This window comes from Nesoenas mayeri (genome assembly GCF_963082525.1).
Source record: "Nesoenas mayeri genome assembly, chromosome: 13".
NCBI classification, from domain to species: Eukaryota; Metazoa; Chordata; class Aves; order Columbiformes; family Columbidae; genus Nesoenas; species Nesoenas mayeri.
In genome coordinates, this window is record NC_137550.1 from 20,152,303 (window position 1) to 20,167,984 (window position 15,682).

A 15,682-nucleotide genomic window follows, 5' to 3' on the forward strand; every position below is an offset into this window, starting at 1 on the left:
CAATGTCAAAGCGAGGAGGGTCATCGCCTCTGGAGCCAGCCCGTCCTCCCCTCCCCGCTGCCAGCAGCAGCTATTTCTCTCCAAGAAACATCCAACCCTGTGTGAGACCGGTGCTATAAAGAACAAATAAAATGCTGTGCAAGCCAAAGGAAATGGCATCATTTAAAAATATGCACAAGGTTAACAGGCACAGGGAGGACACAGAGCGTGTGGATGGATGGTAGGAGAGCTAACAGATGAGACCCGGAGGGCTGCAGAGTGTGAGGCAGAATGAGCAAAAGCATCCGAGTGCATCCGTCGCCACTGAATCTGGCTTCTCCTCCTGCTCCAGGACTGTCCCGGCAGGTGCCCGGGAGTGCGGGCTGACTCCACATCTCTGTGTTCCCGAGGGGCTGAGCCATCCGTCGATTTTTGCAGCATCATCCTGTCGCCCCGCGCGCTGCTTCGTCCCCAGCAATTAGCTGGGAGCGATGCGCAGCTCCCGCGGCAGCCGGGCCCGGTCCCTGCAGGACGTGCCTGGGTGAAGCACTCGGAGACACTCCCGGGGCTTCGAGTCTCCTGGGGCCAGGGAGCAGAATTGAGGGATTTTTCGAGCGTTTAGGAACGTTTGCTCTCCCGGCTCCGCAGGCGCAGCCCGGGGCATGTTGCCTCTCCAAATTAGGCCACTGTCAGGTTTGTCGGCTGAGGTTTCGTCTAATTTTCTTCATCACGCTCACTCACAGCAGCCCCATGTGGATACCCAGGCCAGGATGCAAAGCATCTGGATAGACCTTTGTCAGGCTCCCTGGCTGAGCTGTTAACACTGATTTCCCATGAATATTCAGGCATGTGAGATGCAGTCAGGATGCTTTTGCGGTTGGGGGACCTGGACTCAAAAAACCTTAGCCCTGCCATTACCTTTCTATGGCTTTTGGGCAAACCTTTGGACAAATCTTTTAATTGCCCTGCACCTCAGGCTCCAGGTGAATAACCGGGTGGATGGGTGAGGAGACGCCTCGTGCACAGGGCACCAGGTCAGGGCTTGGCAGAGGTACTAGCACGGCTTTTATTCCAGCAGTCACTGGCTGACTTTGCTTGGGTCAAGCTCACCTCTCTCCATCTCTGCTATCCCCTGTGTGAAATTGGGGTAATGATATCCAGGTGGTTTCCAAAAGAACTGTTATGCTATAAATAAGGAACTTGGAGAAAAAGGACTGTGAGTCCTAAGTGTCTCCTTGTGTGTGTCAGGACTGCTTGTTGGAAATATTTTGCACGGCCATGCTTACAAAGAGGAATTTTCAAAGGTGGGAGTGACACACGTGCATGAAACTGCAGGTGAGCACTGTGGGGGACAAGGATCATCCAGCCAGGGAAAGCAGCAGTAGGACTGAGTTCAGATGAGTTTCCATCACCAATGGTTTGGAAAGGGCAGCATCCAGAATGGGTCAAAGCCAAGGCTGGGGAGGGGTGTCCACAACGAGCCCCCCCAAGAACTGGTGCTGCTTTTGCTGCAGAGTAGGGGAGATTTCAGCCTCGACCCCCTTGCCCAGGCAGGGTTTGTGGCGCTGATTCTCTGCTCCAAGAGCCTGGGTGTGCGGCTGCAGGCTTGGCGAGAGACGAGACCTGGGGGCAGGGTAGGTCCCGAGCGGTGATGGATGGGTTTTACTCCCCACTCTGTCATTGCCTGGTCTCCTGCTCCATGGCAGCCTGGCCAGCCCCGCTTTCCCACCTCGGCCCCGCTCCCAGCGCATGGGAACAGCTGGATGGAACCAAATTTTCACTTGCCTTTGAAGAGCCAGTGGGTCCTGTAGCCAGCAAAAACATTTACTGAAAAAATAGTAATAGATCTGCTTGCCTTTCATCAGGGTGAGGAAGGCGGCTCTGATGTTGACGTTTCTTACCCAAGATTCAGGAATCTCTGTCTTTAAAAATGAGAGCCTGGTGTGTTTGAAAACTGGACGGGCATCTGACACCCGCCAGCCCCTTGGAAGTAGCCCAGGGCTTGCGGGGAAGGCCTTTGGCTTCCCTGGCTGTGGTGGGCTTTGTATGGTTATTTCTTTGAAACCAGTGCTTCTGTTTAGTGGTTTTCCCTTAATAAAAGAGATTTTCCTGCTGCAAGGATGTCATTGCTGAGGAATTACTGCTGGGCCTGGTTTTTGCATCTTTCAGAACTTGTCTGTCCTCAAAGGCTGTTTACAGAGCTCCTGGGTTCAGCCTCTCCAGGGCGCTGCGGTAGCCGGGTCCTGCCCGAGCCACGATTCACCCCACAGAAGCTGCTTCTGCATGTGTGGGCTCTGCCGGCCAGAGCCAGCTCCTGCTGGGAACAAACCTCCACAAACCTGCTCCTCTTGGTGATCTCTGAAGGCACTGGTCTTTGCTGGCTCTTGGGGCGCCCCCTGCAGCTGGGGTGACAGAGGAGCTCATGGGGTTTGGGGAGTGATGGGGGAAGAGAGAATTCCACATGCATCTCCCTGAACCTGCCAGAGATGCTGCTGCAGGGGAAAACCAGAACATCCCATTCCCATCCCACCCCATCCTCATCCCATCCCCACCCCACCCCATCCCATCTCACCCCATCCCCTCCATGTCCTCTTTCCTCTGGGGGACCCCAGGCTCTATGGTACCCAGTGACACTGGCTTCTTCCCCAGCCTTAGGAAAAGGTCCCTACGTTGCACCTCCACCACACTATTTGCCTTCTTCTCCCTGTCTGCTCACAGATGAACACACACTCTGAGCTTCTTTTGGATGAAGTTGTGCATCTGCCCATCGTTATTCCTGCTAAGCCAGATTCTTGGCTCTGCTCCTGCCAGCCTCAAACCACCCCATTCCCCGCCCCGCTGGGCTTGGGGTCAGCGGATTCCCGGGGCAGGAGGGATGGCAGGTTCACTCACCATGGTGGGAAAGGCCTTGGGGAGTGTCCTGTGGTTTGGACGACGTCTGTCTGTCTGTCTGCCTCTCTCCAGGCCCCCGTGCCGCTGGATTAGTAGCTGCATCTCTCTAAGCGCATTGACTCAGGCCTGTCTGTCGTCTCCAGCAGCCACCGGGCACTGTCGGTGGATCTCAGGCTCATTAATCCCCGGCCACATTCACCTCCCTCCTTCAGCTGGTTTTTCCAGGAGCCTCATCCAAGTATAATCTTGTCGCTGGGTTTGCAGTGGTTTGGCAACAGCTTACAATCTCCTTGTTCCCCAGCCTGCCTCCCCTTGCCCACTCTTTGCCCTTTCATTGGTCGGAGCTGCCCTAAGTCCTTTATTTTTGCTCCTTCCTCTGGTTTCCCTTGGTTTTCAAGTGACCAGGCACACTGGAAGGGAAATGGGCTTCTTTCCCGTTTCTGACCTTGCTGTGCCAAAGTGGGAGATGTGCACATTGCTCACAGGAGTTGCAGCTCTGAGGAAGAGGAGGAGGAGATCCGAAACACATTCCAGAACCCGCTGTGTGCACCTCCTGGCGTGCACAGGGCTGCAGCCCCATCACCCACCCCCTGCGCACACGTCCCCGGCTCCAGCGCCGCTCAGTGCAAGAGCTTCAGTGGTGTCGGCTCCAGGTCTCGGTTGGCTGCGGAGAAACCCTGTGCTGCAGAGCAATGCCCACATTCCTGAGGCGCAGAAAAAATTTCTCTGTCCCCCTGGACGTGGGGATATTTTTGGCTGGGTCTTAGTTTGGATTAAGCCATGGGCTGGAACTGCGAGCAAAGGCAGGTTCATGTGCAACTCTGGGCAAACAGTGTCTTGATTTCCATGCCTTTCTCCGGCTCTACCATGTTTGTTGACCAGAGATGTCAATCAAGGAAGAGGATTAGAAAATGGGGTGTTGAAATGAAGAGTGCAACAGAAATTATTAGTTGGCATCTCAGCTGAGGAGAGATGGGAAATGGAGGCAAATACTTTGATGAGTCAAGTGCCCTTCCCTTGCCCCAGGCTAAGAGCAAGATAGCTTGGCAAATTTTAGAGCAAATCATAGGGAGGGGGCATCCCCCCAAGCTCAAAGAGAGGATGTATATTTTGGTTTAGGTGCTGGCATTTTTAATTTGCCCCCCTTCCCTCTCCAGAGAATCAGCCTCAGGATGAAAAGTCCAAACACTTTGTGCTCAGAATGCCCAGCTCAGTTAAGTCTGGTCTCAGCCCAAATTTACAAATAGTTTCCATCTCCCTGGAGCTGCTGTTTCCAGTCAGTGTGGGGTTTTTACTCCAGTTACACAGAGTCCTCAATCTGGTTAAAGGAAGAACCTTCCCCTCTTCCCTGGTGCTGTTCTGCAGTGCATCCTCCCACCCTGGAAAAGTTTAAGTCAGGAGTGAATGTTTTTCTGCAAGTCTTGCCTAGTTTAAACAATGAATTCTGGGAAGTGCCATGGCATATGTTCTGCAGAAAATCAGAGTAAATGACCACAATGATTGCCTCTGGCTCCGTGCTCTGTGAAGCTATTGTTTGCAATGTGTTGCAGGGGTGTTTAGCTTGGCCCAGCATGTCATCCTCTCTCTGCTCTTTGAATAGACTCTGCTGGAGAAAATGACTGGAATAGGCCTGTTCTGAGTTTGCTTTTGGCATTAATTTTTGTGTTTGTTTGTTTGTTTGTTTCTTTGGGATTATTTTAAGGACCTGGAGGTCCCCACAGCTCGAGAGGCAGGACCAGCACATGTGTTGCAGGGCTGGGAACACAGCACTGACAGCTGGGAGCCACAGCTCTGATGGCAGAGAAATGGGGGGGGGTTCAGATCCCATTTTCTCCTGCTACCTGCGAGGTGAGGGCAGGTAACCTTGCTCGCCAAGGAGATGTGCTGCTCCCTTCTGCTTTGGGGCAGCAAACGTGTCCGCAGTTGCATTTCCACTGCAGAAAGCATTGCTGATTCTATGATGCTGGTGCATCCCTTGGTGGGTGCGGCTGCCTGGGACCCGCTGTGCCACAGTGACCCGGGTGCTCAGGCCGTGTCCCCCCAACTGCTCCCCAGGGCCACAAGCTGAAACGTGGCTAGAGGCAGGAACATGGGCCTCCTGTGCGTGCCTCTGCTCTCATCTTGCCTCTGCTCAGCAAGGTGATTTTGGGAACCAGCCCCAGGCTGTGTCTCACAAGCCTTTCCCAGGGGGATGGACTGGGAGCTGTGTCCTGGGGGTCCGCAGGGTCCCTCCCACCCTGTCCCATTCCCCAGGCAGGGCCAGCTCCTCCTCATCGATTCCCAACATCTCTTTTTCTAGTGCTCCCACAAGACAGGAGTGCTGGGGAGTCTGGCACTGTCCCAGGCAAGCTGCTCCAGCGATTTGCTATCCTTAGAAAGGCTTTTGTAAACACCAATCTGGATCCTTTTTGCTGCAATTTAAGACTATTGTCATTTGTCCTGACGACTGCAGACACAGCTTGTTTGCTCTAATGTCTGAAGTGCTGTGAGAAACCTCAGGTCTGAACAAGATCTGGTTCTGCCCAGACCCCCATGGGCACCCACGGGAGGTCACCTCCCCAGGAGCTCCTTCCCTGGCTGCTGCTGTCCCAAGGAATTGGGAGGATTCCTCAGCTTTGCCTTGAGGAGGAGGAAACCTTGGGTTCAAAGAGCCAAAAAGAAGGTTCGAATGTGTCAACCACGCGCTCCCAAAGGGACGCGAGAGGTTTCCAAACCTCCATTGTTGGTGGTCACATCCCGACTGGCATCAGCCAATCTGGAGCTAAAGCTTGAGTGGTGCTGGTGGCGATCAGGGCGTCCCACTGGAAATAGCAAAGGTGATGGAGGGAGCAAATGGGGAAAAGGAGGAGCAAGGCAGAGAGTGACAAGTGAGCAAATGGATGTGTGAGAAGGAGCTGGGAGGAGAGAAAAAGGAGACAGAGCTGTAATTAGGGCAGGTTTAGCATGCATGAATTTTGCTGGGTTTGCAGCAGGAGGCTTGCCCAGCAGCTGCAGAAATGATTTATTACATGCTCACTACATTTGCCCTGTAGGAAGGTAAATCAAATATACACACTGTCCCATTTACTCAGACAGTCAAGGGGATATGACCCAATTTCTATTTTACTAAAATATTTTCCTCCCCGGGACTGGAGCCCTGGGGGGTGCTGAGCCCCACGGTCCCCCCTGGAGCAGCAGCGCTGCACAGGAGCTGCCTTTATCTCATCTGCCCTTGTTGGCAGAAGGATCTTTGAACTCACAGTTCAGCATTTACACCCGCTCGTGGTTCCCTGCACCTCCAGCACAGCCCCTCCTGCCTCCCCACAAGTGCCAGTGACCTGTGACAAGGGGGACAGCACGGGAGGTGCCAGGCCGAGTGCGGGGGAAACCCTCCCGCACCATCCGCAAGTGGGACTGGGTGATGCTTTTCCTCTGACAGCGAGATGAGAGAGCTGGGAGCCGGGAACATCATCTGGCTCTCACATCTGGCACAGCTGGCTGCACCGCGACGGGGACAGGGACAAGGGCTCATACTCGGTGTGAGAGGATAAATCCTGCATGTGCAGCTGCGAGGGGAACTCGCTGCTCTGGGGGGGAGCGGGGGCCCCTGTTTGTTCAGTCACTCAGCAGGTCTGGGGGAGATAAGGGTTCTCCCACACCCTGGGATCTGCCTTGCCCGCCACAATCCGGGCTGCGATTACTTCTGATACCCCAGATACAGCGTTTGCTGAATGTGCATGTTTTGGCAGCAACGGTTTCTGACTGTTTCTGCTCCTTTTCTTTTCTTCCACCCCTGCTGGTGTTGTCTCCTGCGGGGTCTCCCCGGGCAGCCCCGGGCAGGGACTCTCCCCGGCTCTCGGCAGCCGCGGGGATTTATTGCAGATGCCGGGCGGCCAGAGGCCGGGGAAGCAGCATGTGGCCAGAAAATGGCATAGCCGTGGGCAATAAAACGGCATAAAGTGGACATTGAGCTAAAATCCCTCTTCTGGGGATTCGAGTTCAAGGATTTTGCTGTGCAAAGAAAGAGGCAGTGGGTCGTGGGTTTCTCTAAATCCAAATCCACGTGATTTTAAGCAAACAGTCACAGGAAGCGTGTTCTGCTCTGTGTCTGGCTCTATCTGCCGGGTTTATCCTGCTGCACGCAGGCTGGTGCTCCGAAAAACAGCCGTGTTGTGTTTGGAGCAGCCCAGCCAGAGGAAGGAGGAGAGAAGCTGTGGCTCAGCACCCTGGGATGCTCTCACCAGCCCCTTCCCCAGCGGGTCCCGCTTCTTCCCCTGCACACGGATGGTCACCCCAGCTGGGCAGGGGGGAGCGGTTCCCACCCCGTTGATGCTGGAGACAAGACACTGTCACTTAGCGATGGCAGAGGATGCGGCTTTAACAGCACCCGACACCCAGCATCACTCCCCCCTGCAAGTTCCCCATCAGAGCCAGGCTCCAGCGGGGGATTTTCTCCCTCGTTTCGGTCCATACTTTGGGCTATCTCAGACCCACTTGCTGCCCAGGGAGCTGGTGGGTCCCAGGCCGGGCCGAATCTCCTGGCTCTGGGATGAGCAGGGCTGCATATGCAGGAGCCGCTGGCCCTTCCCCGGCTGTTTGCCAGGCTCAGGGCTCCTTCCCCTCCTCTGCACTCACGCTCCCTCCCAGAGCCTCCAGACAAAACCCTAATTGCATGACATAAATTATAGCAACTCTCCAAATAAAAGCCCAGGGATAAAAAAAGGCTGTGGCTGGATGGACACTTGAGGGCTATTAGAAGATGCATAAATTCTTTTCCTTAGGTTTTTCATTTTTACATGTCTAATTACAGTGAAAGGAGCCTTTCAAGGGCTGCTCAACTGCCAGGGCACTCAGCAGCCCCTGGCAACTGGAGTGGGAAGAGGTGGCAGGGTCGGATACGGCCCCGTTTACCTTGGAGGGAGCCTGGGGCTAAACAAATGCCAAGGGCTTGGGAAGGAAGCGGGGGAGAAACCGCTGCATTCCCCCCGTCTCCCCCGGGAACCCGCCTTGGTTCCCCGGGCACCCATCACTCCCAGGAACACTTCTGTGCCATCGTGGCCCCTCTTTATTGATCTGACGCTCCTCAAGCATCTTGCAAACTTTAATTAAACATGCCTCCCAGGGGGTATCTTTTACCTCCGTTTTAAAGATGGACTGGCTGAAGACAAAGAAAAGGAGCCGCGTTTCTGAGGGCTGGGAATAAAACCCAGCAGGGGGGAGACGGTACTTTAATGATATGTTTTCCCCCCTCACCCCTGTGCTCTGCTTGGCAGGGGCTGTGGCATCGGTAGCGTCGTTGGCACCATCCTTGGCGGCCCCAGATGTGCTGGGGAGGTTGGGAGGGAGCAGGAAGGACCTGGGAGCAGCCGCGGATCCCCAGGGCAGGGGAATCGCAGGCTGGGATGGGGAGAAAAGCCCTTAAACCAAGAGCAATGCAGCGGGGTCAGAGGGCAGGACTGCTCCCAGCTCAGGGCCCCGGCCGGAGCGCCCAGCGCATGACGAGCCGCTGTGATAATTAAGGGCAATTTATACTTCCAGGTCATGGGTTCACTCTGGCTTGTCATCGATTTTTAGGTGGGTGATAAACTGCCTGGAAACCAGAGCTGTCGGGACAACATGGGAAATGTCCCATTAGAAGGGGAGCTTCTGGAGCAAGCGCTGCCATCGTCACCTAGCAAAAACCCCCATGGCCACGACACGGGACACCCATGGCTTGCTGCTGACTGTCCCCCATCCCTGGGGCTGGCCACATGTCACCCATCGCTGCTGCCCTCCCTGTGCCCCATGCTGTACCCTGCGGTGCCCAGTGAACGGGGTGTCACTCTGCCTGGAGTGAAGGGGATGGAGAGCTGGGGTTCAGTGGCCCCCGAGCTGGGAATCACCCTATCCCCCTTCTGGGGACCGGGCTCGAGAAGGCAGCCATGGGGTCACACTGCAGAGTCCTTGGGGCCACTGATTTTTCAGCATGAAAGAAATCCAGGGAAGTTTAGCGTGAATATTTGTCAGACTTGCAGGTGCTGGGTTGTGCAGGGCATCACTTCGATGTCGGTTCAGCCTGCGGCCGTGTCTGCTCTGCTCCAGCACCGGCTGCTGTGCTGGTACAACGTGCAAAGCCCAGCTCAGCTCCAGCCCAGCCAGGTGAGGGTGGGACATGGGCCTTCTGGCTCTTCCACCTGTGAAGGGCTTTGTGCCTTGCCTTGCAGAGCTCCGCTCACAGAAGCAGATTCTGCTGCTGCTGGTGAGCACAGCAAGAGCTTAAATATGTTTGTTCCATCCCTTTTTTTATTCTTGCAAACGGCTCTGGCAGGTAGAACTGTTCCCAGATCTGTTCCTCAAGCCCAAAGAAAGCAACTGCAGGAGGCAGCTGGATGTGCACCGCAGCTCGAGCTCTCGGGGGGCAGAACGAGCTCGGGGGCTGCTCTGCCCCAGAGGCACCTGCCCGGCCTGCGGGTGCTCCCTGGGCGGATTGGATTGCACTGATACGATCCCGCTCCAGATATGCTGCTGGAGCTGGAGCCGGAGCCTGGCTCTGCTTCCTGTAATTACAGGTGTCAAGTTATGCCACAGACCGATTCAGCGGTAGCAGCAAAGTTCTTCCCAAGTACATTAAATCGTCCGGACCTTGGGGTGTCACGAACTGATGGCAACTGTACGGTGAGGGTATGATGGTGCTCTGAACTTCTTGAGCTGAGAAGTGCCGTTTTTCTCATAAACAGGTCCAAAATAAATTTAAAATGACCTGGCTGAGGAGACTCGTTAGGATCAGGGTTAAACTTGCTCCATCTGTGACTCAGGCCCCTGTGCAGCCTGTGGGTGGGAACCGGAGTGCTGGTGTCCACACATCTGGGGCTGGAAACATGGGTGGGCACTGTGGGGGCCACGCTTGGGCACCACCACAGCCTTCCTGGCACCTCTCCGTGTTGCTTTAGGAGACATCCTCACCTTTCAGAAATGATCCCTTGTCCTGGTGGAGACACAAACAGAAGCATCAAACCTGAGGCTGCCGGCCAGCAGCTGCAGCCCATGCCCCGTGGGCTACAGGAGTTTCCAACAGCAAAAAATTTCATTTGAAGAAATCCATGCTTTCAAAAGGGAAATGCAAAATTCATCAGACAAATTGTGAGCTCGAGCTGCAAGTGGGGCTCCCTGGAGGGCTGGGAGCGGTGCCCACCGAATCGCAGGGCTCAGCAGAGCCCCTCGCCGCGCGCTCGGCAAATCCTGAGGATGCTCTTGTCGTGTCATTACATTAAAAATAAAGGAGGAGGGAAGAGCAGCTGTCTGGGTGATGGAAAAGCGAGTCTGCATCACATGAAGTCACCTCCACACTGGGGCACGGCCGCTCCTTGCTGGGAGAAGCCCCTCTCGGCAGCCGGGTGCTGGGTGGTCTGCGCTTAATTACAGGGTTAATGCCATGTTACTATCAGGAGAAGTTCCTTAACCTGATAATGAGTAGGAAGCAGCTGTAGCTTGGAAAATGTAATAATTGCAGAGCGGAGCAATGTAATTATAAGGTGTGTATCAACTGCCTCCATGTTTACTTAGAGAAGACTAAATCCCCTCAAAAGCAGCAGCAGTGGCAGCAGCCGGTTCTGTTTTTGCAGGGGGTGTAGCTGTGTCACCCCCTGGCTCCCAGGCTTGTTCTGATTCCCGGGAGCTCCTCGGGAGAGACCAGTGAATCTGTCATGACCAAGTCCTTTCTTTTCTCTCTCTGATGTATTTGCCTGTTTGGGGTCTTGGTGCCCCCAGCCCCTCCCTGCACCCTGCGAGCCCCCTCCTTCAGTTCCTCTCCACCCACCTGCACATAGGGGCTTTATACTCTGATCTCCACGCCAAAGAACATTTCTATTAGGTGAAAAAAACCTGTTTCCCTTTCGTGCCCTGAAGGTAAAATATCAGCTGAGTGGAGGTGCATGTCACATCCAGAAAACCCAGCGCTGTGCCGAGTTTTCCTCCCACGGAACACGGCTCATTACTGGTGTTTTGTCACCGTTGGTGCAGACATCGGTGAAGGTGCGTCACACTGGTGTGCAATAAACCTGCATCACCCGCCGGAGCTCTGCGAGGGCACAATGGCACGGCGAGGCCACAACGGCACGGCGAGGCCATCGCTCCCTCCGGCTGCTCCACCTTCATCTGAGCTGGCCGTGTCATTTCTGTTGAGCAACCACTAACTCAAGACCAAACTCACTCCTGCGCGGGTCTGCCGCGCTCAGCAAGGGGCAGGTTCCTCCCGCGGGCTCACACGCGCTCACGTGTTGGCATACACATGCTCCTTCTCCCTCATTCTGAGAATAAAACCTGCCAACTTGTTTTTCCCTGAAAAATACAGATTTGGCTCAAACAAAAGCAAGTGTTGCAGTTTTGCTGGGTATGCTCAACTATTCTTCTCTTAAGAAAAAAAAAGCCAATATAGAAAATAAAAGTGGGTCAAGTTTTAAATGAATCGCAATAATACTGACTCTGAAGCGTAGTCAAAGTGCTTCATCAACCCTTTACAATGCTCTCCTTGAGCTGCCAGCACGCAGACACAGCCTCTCTTGAAACGTATTTCTGGGCTTCACTGCCTGTGCAACCTTTGCAAATGTCTCCCTTTGATCTTTAATAATTACCCTGTGCTAATGTGTTTGTGATGTGATGAATGAGATGGAGAGGAGCAGGGAAGGGGGAGCAGAACCTTCCCCTGTCCCTTCACAATGTCCTTTCCTTGGGGGCTGGATCTGCTGCCCCCATCTTCATCCACACTGCAAAATGACTCGGGCATGGATTAGGGAGGTAGACCAAGGTCCTGATGCCTCATCTTGAGAAACAATCTGCCCTGTCCATCAGCTAATTAATGAGAGGAAATTGTTCATGGCCTCACATGCTTCCCAAACAGTCTCCTCCTTTTTGGGGGGACAGGAGAGGGCACAGTACTTGCTTTCCCCCGTGGTGTTGGCAGATGTTCGCTGGTCATCGTTCTCCATCACACATGGCTCCAGCTGATGAAGGAGGTGACCAGGCCATGTCCCGTCCCTTGGAAGCATCTACTGCCACAACTGGGACATCGCTTCTCTCCTTGTGTCCCATTTGCCCAGAGGACAAGCCTGAAAATGTTATTTTTGGTCCTTACCTATAGAGTACAGAGAAGGTGTATGAGCAGAGCGCTTGGAGACAGAGCTCATGCAGCAGAAAACAGGTAGCGGCTAAAAGTTCTGCTCCCTGTCCCTCCTGACTTCACTCTGAAGACGTGAGAGTATGTAGAACCCTTTGCCTCCCTGGTGTCCCCTCTCATATTCAAAAACATACAAAGACCAGGCTCCTTCTCCGCGCAGAGTCCCCATATCCAAAGCCGTTGCGCTGTGGCAAGTGCCTCTGAGCTAGCGCAGCTCTTTCCCACAGATAAATGGGATGGAAAGGATTTTTTCCAAGGCTGAGCGGCTGCACAGTCACCACGCGGCTGCGAGGGAGCGGGTCTGCTGAATAAAATCCGCTGTCTCTGCAAAGGCCCTTGGCTTGTGCAAAACGGGGTTTTCTTCAGCCTGGCTTCTGCCGAACAATTTTTGTTCGAGCATCCTCATTTTCCGCTCTCTTTAGTCAAGCTCAGGCTCTGCACTCTGGAAATCAGCACTGGAGATTAAAGCTGTGTTTGCAAATGGTTGCTACTGCTAAATCAAAGCAAGCGGATTAGCAAAACCATTTGGCTTCTCAGTTCTGCTTTTCTGCCGTGACCGTGACACATAGTCCAACAACCCGACTAATCCACAAGCCACCCAACCCCTTTCCCGGGGAAATCCTCCTCCTCCTCCTCCTCCTGAGGATGCTGGGAGGCCGGGTGTGGGATGCTGCTGCCTGCCCAGGGCTGCAGCTGCTGCTGCTGGATGATGCGGGGACCAAAACACTCATCCCAGCAGAAGCCCCTGGAGATCCCCCTTCCCAGTGCCACCCACCACCGGAGTCAGTCCTGGACATGTCTCCCAGCTCCTCAACTCTCCTGGCAGCGCTGATTGCAACTTAGAGGAGAACAATGGACAATTGCTCAAGTTTTCCCTTTGCATTATTAAAATAATTCATATAAACAGTGGGAGTTGCTTTGTAACCACCTGATTTTTACATGTGCGAAGGGAATATGAGCAGCAAGTCCTTTGGTGAGGGTGGCTCAGCGTTTCCCATCACGCGGCTCTTTTTAAAGGCTTAGAGCCGCTCAGCACATTTCGCTACCCAGGGTGAACTATTCTGGGCTCAAGTTTGCTTCCAGCTCTTCTGATTTTTTGGAAATTTCAATGGAAAAACAGTTAATTTGGTTTCTGATGGAAACAAGATGAGGGAACAACATCTTTGTTTTTCTCGTACTGAAACCAAGAACAAAACTGGTGACACTATTTCAGTGACAAAGACCTGGCTGAACGCGGTTTCCTCCGAGGGGCAGAGGGCGTCAGAAGGTGCCTTTTGCCAAGACGGTCAAAATCCACCCAGTTCATCAAACTATAAGGTTTTTTTTAAAAAAAATATGAGTTTGGTCCTCCATAGTTTGGTGAACAGACTTCTGTGTTGATTCTTTCCAGGATGGAAATGGTCCCAGGGCTCTGGGGTTCTCCGTGCCCGTGGGACGGGCTGAGGGCAGAGCAGCCTGGACATGGGCTGAGACTCTCCAACACAGCTCCACAGCTGATCGCTCCTTTGCTAATTGCTCCCTCAGGGTGCTGCAAGGGGGTGTCCCCAGCCCCGTTTTACACCCTACAGGAGCCTGGGGTGCACAAAGCTCCTGGGGAGAAGCTGTGAAAGCAGCTCTGAACACACTGTCTGAGTGCTCTGAGCCCTGGAGTTCTGAAAAACAACGCCACTTCTGGGGGACAAAGAGGGACAAGGGTTCGAGGCGGTTGTGGAAATGCCACTTGAAGTGCTTGTTTCTGACTTGCCAGCCCTGCAAACAGGTCCAGGTGAGCTCCCTCCCGGTGAACCTTTCCGTGGGGCTGCGAATCAAAGCGCATCACCCAGCTAACAAGACAGGAGTACATGGATGGAGGATGGAGAAACTGAGGCAAAGCTAAGTAACCAGACATATCTGAAATGCAGAGTCCCAAATCCATTGCAAGGGCCCAGCTGTCCCCGAATGGGGCTCCTGACTCCTGGATATTTCCTCCAGCTCCCTCCTCCATTGCAGAAACCTTGAGAGAGGTTCCAAAGCATCGTCTGCTGAAGAATGACAGGCTGGTCCCAGCCAGGTCCTGACCAGTGCTCGGGCACCCCGCACGCTTTGCTGGTCTTCCTAAGCCCAAGAAAACAGTGGTAAACCTCTCAATATAGGGCATTTTTAAAAGAAATTTGTCTACCATCTCAGATTCAAGCCAGCCCAGCAGCTACCTCTGAACCTTTACCTTGGGTATGTCCCTTTGCTTCCCAAGTTGTTGCTTATGAAGCTGTTCTTGCATTTGGCCTCTCTGTTTTCATACCGGAGAGGACACATTGTCCCATGGGATAACAGCAATCAGCCTCCAGTTCCCTCCACCTACAGGAACCACTTGCTGCATATCAATATTTATATCAATATATGCGTGCTTGTTTGTGCGCGCCTGTGTATTTTTATGTATATATGTAGAATCGATAAAAATTAACATTTAAGGAGCTGTAATACAATCTGCGTCATTGTCGGGAAATGCAGCAAGTGTTAAAAGCTTAATGGACGGTGGAGAAACGGATTTAAGTGAGTTGTTTGCAGACTTCAGCATGCAGGACGAGAGGGAAATCAAGGAGAGAGAGAACAGGAATTGAGAGGGATTTGGAGATGCTGCCTCCGGAGCTGGTAATGAATAAGAATGAACAGGCTGGAACACCAAGCTGCCTCCAGAACACGGCCCTGGCACACGCTCTGGCACCCGCTTTAATTCTGTGCTGTAGTTACCTGTTCCAACCTCAAATAAAACAATGATTCCAATGGGAATGTTTAATTAAATCAGCTGCTCAGCTCCCCGAGACGGGTGCTTACCTCCTCCTGCCTTCCTTACCCTGGAGATCTTACCGGCGCCATTTAAACCTTTGCAGTGAATCTGGCAATGGAGCAGGTTCCCCGGGGAGGGGGAGCTGGAGGATGCAGACGTGGATGGTGACGGGGGTGCATGCGGGGGGTCCAAGCACACTGCTGGCTGCCGGCATCGGGCTTCTGCGGCACCTCGGTGACCCAGCTGCAGGCATACACGCTCCTTTAGTTGTCCCCAAGGTCCAGCGTGGGAGCGCAGGAGGCTCCTGACCCAGGAGGAAGGACCAGAGGGTTGATGCTCACGGACCAGGGTCCCAAGTTGCGTGGGAGGGACGTGGCACTGGGGAGGATGATGCCGAGGAAGGGACAGTGGAAACTCAGCTGCTGGAGAACTTTTGCACAGATCTGCCCCAAATCCATCGCAGAGGAGCCCGCAGAGAGCTGCACACCCGTCTTCTCGGCTGCGGGAGGTCCTGTCCTGCCCTGGGGCTGTGCTCCCCGAGCCAGCGCAGAGCCGGGGATTGCTGGGGACATGGCCATGCCTGCTGTGGCTACAGGTGCTTGAGACGTTGCTATGGGGTTCCAGGAGGATGCAGTCACATGGATGTGGTTGTCTCATGTCTATGTTTAGTGTCAGAAGAGATGGCAACAGGCTTGATTTTTGTGATAATGATCCATTTAGAGAGCAATGGCTTGTCCAATCCAGTCCTTTGGGAAAACCCTGGGGGCCTGTGTGCAGTCAGAAATATTATTGAGGCTTTCAACTTTGACACCAAATTACATCCACCCCCATCTGCCTTGCCTTTCCACTGCCCCTCTTTCTCCCCTGCCAAACATTTCTCTGTACAAACTCAGCTGACCCTCAAAAGGTCCCATTTC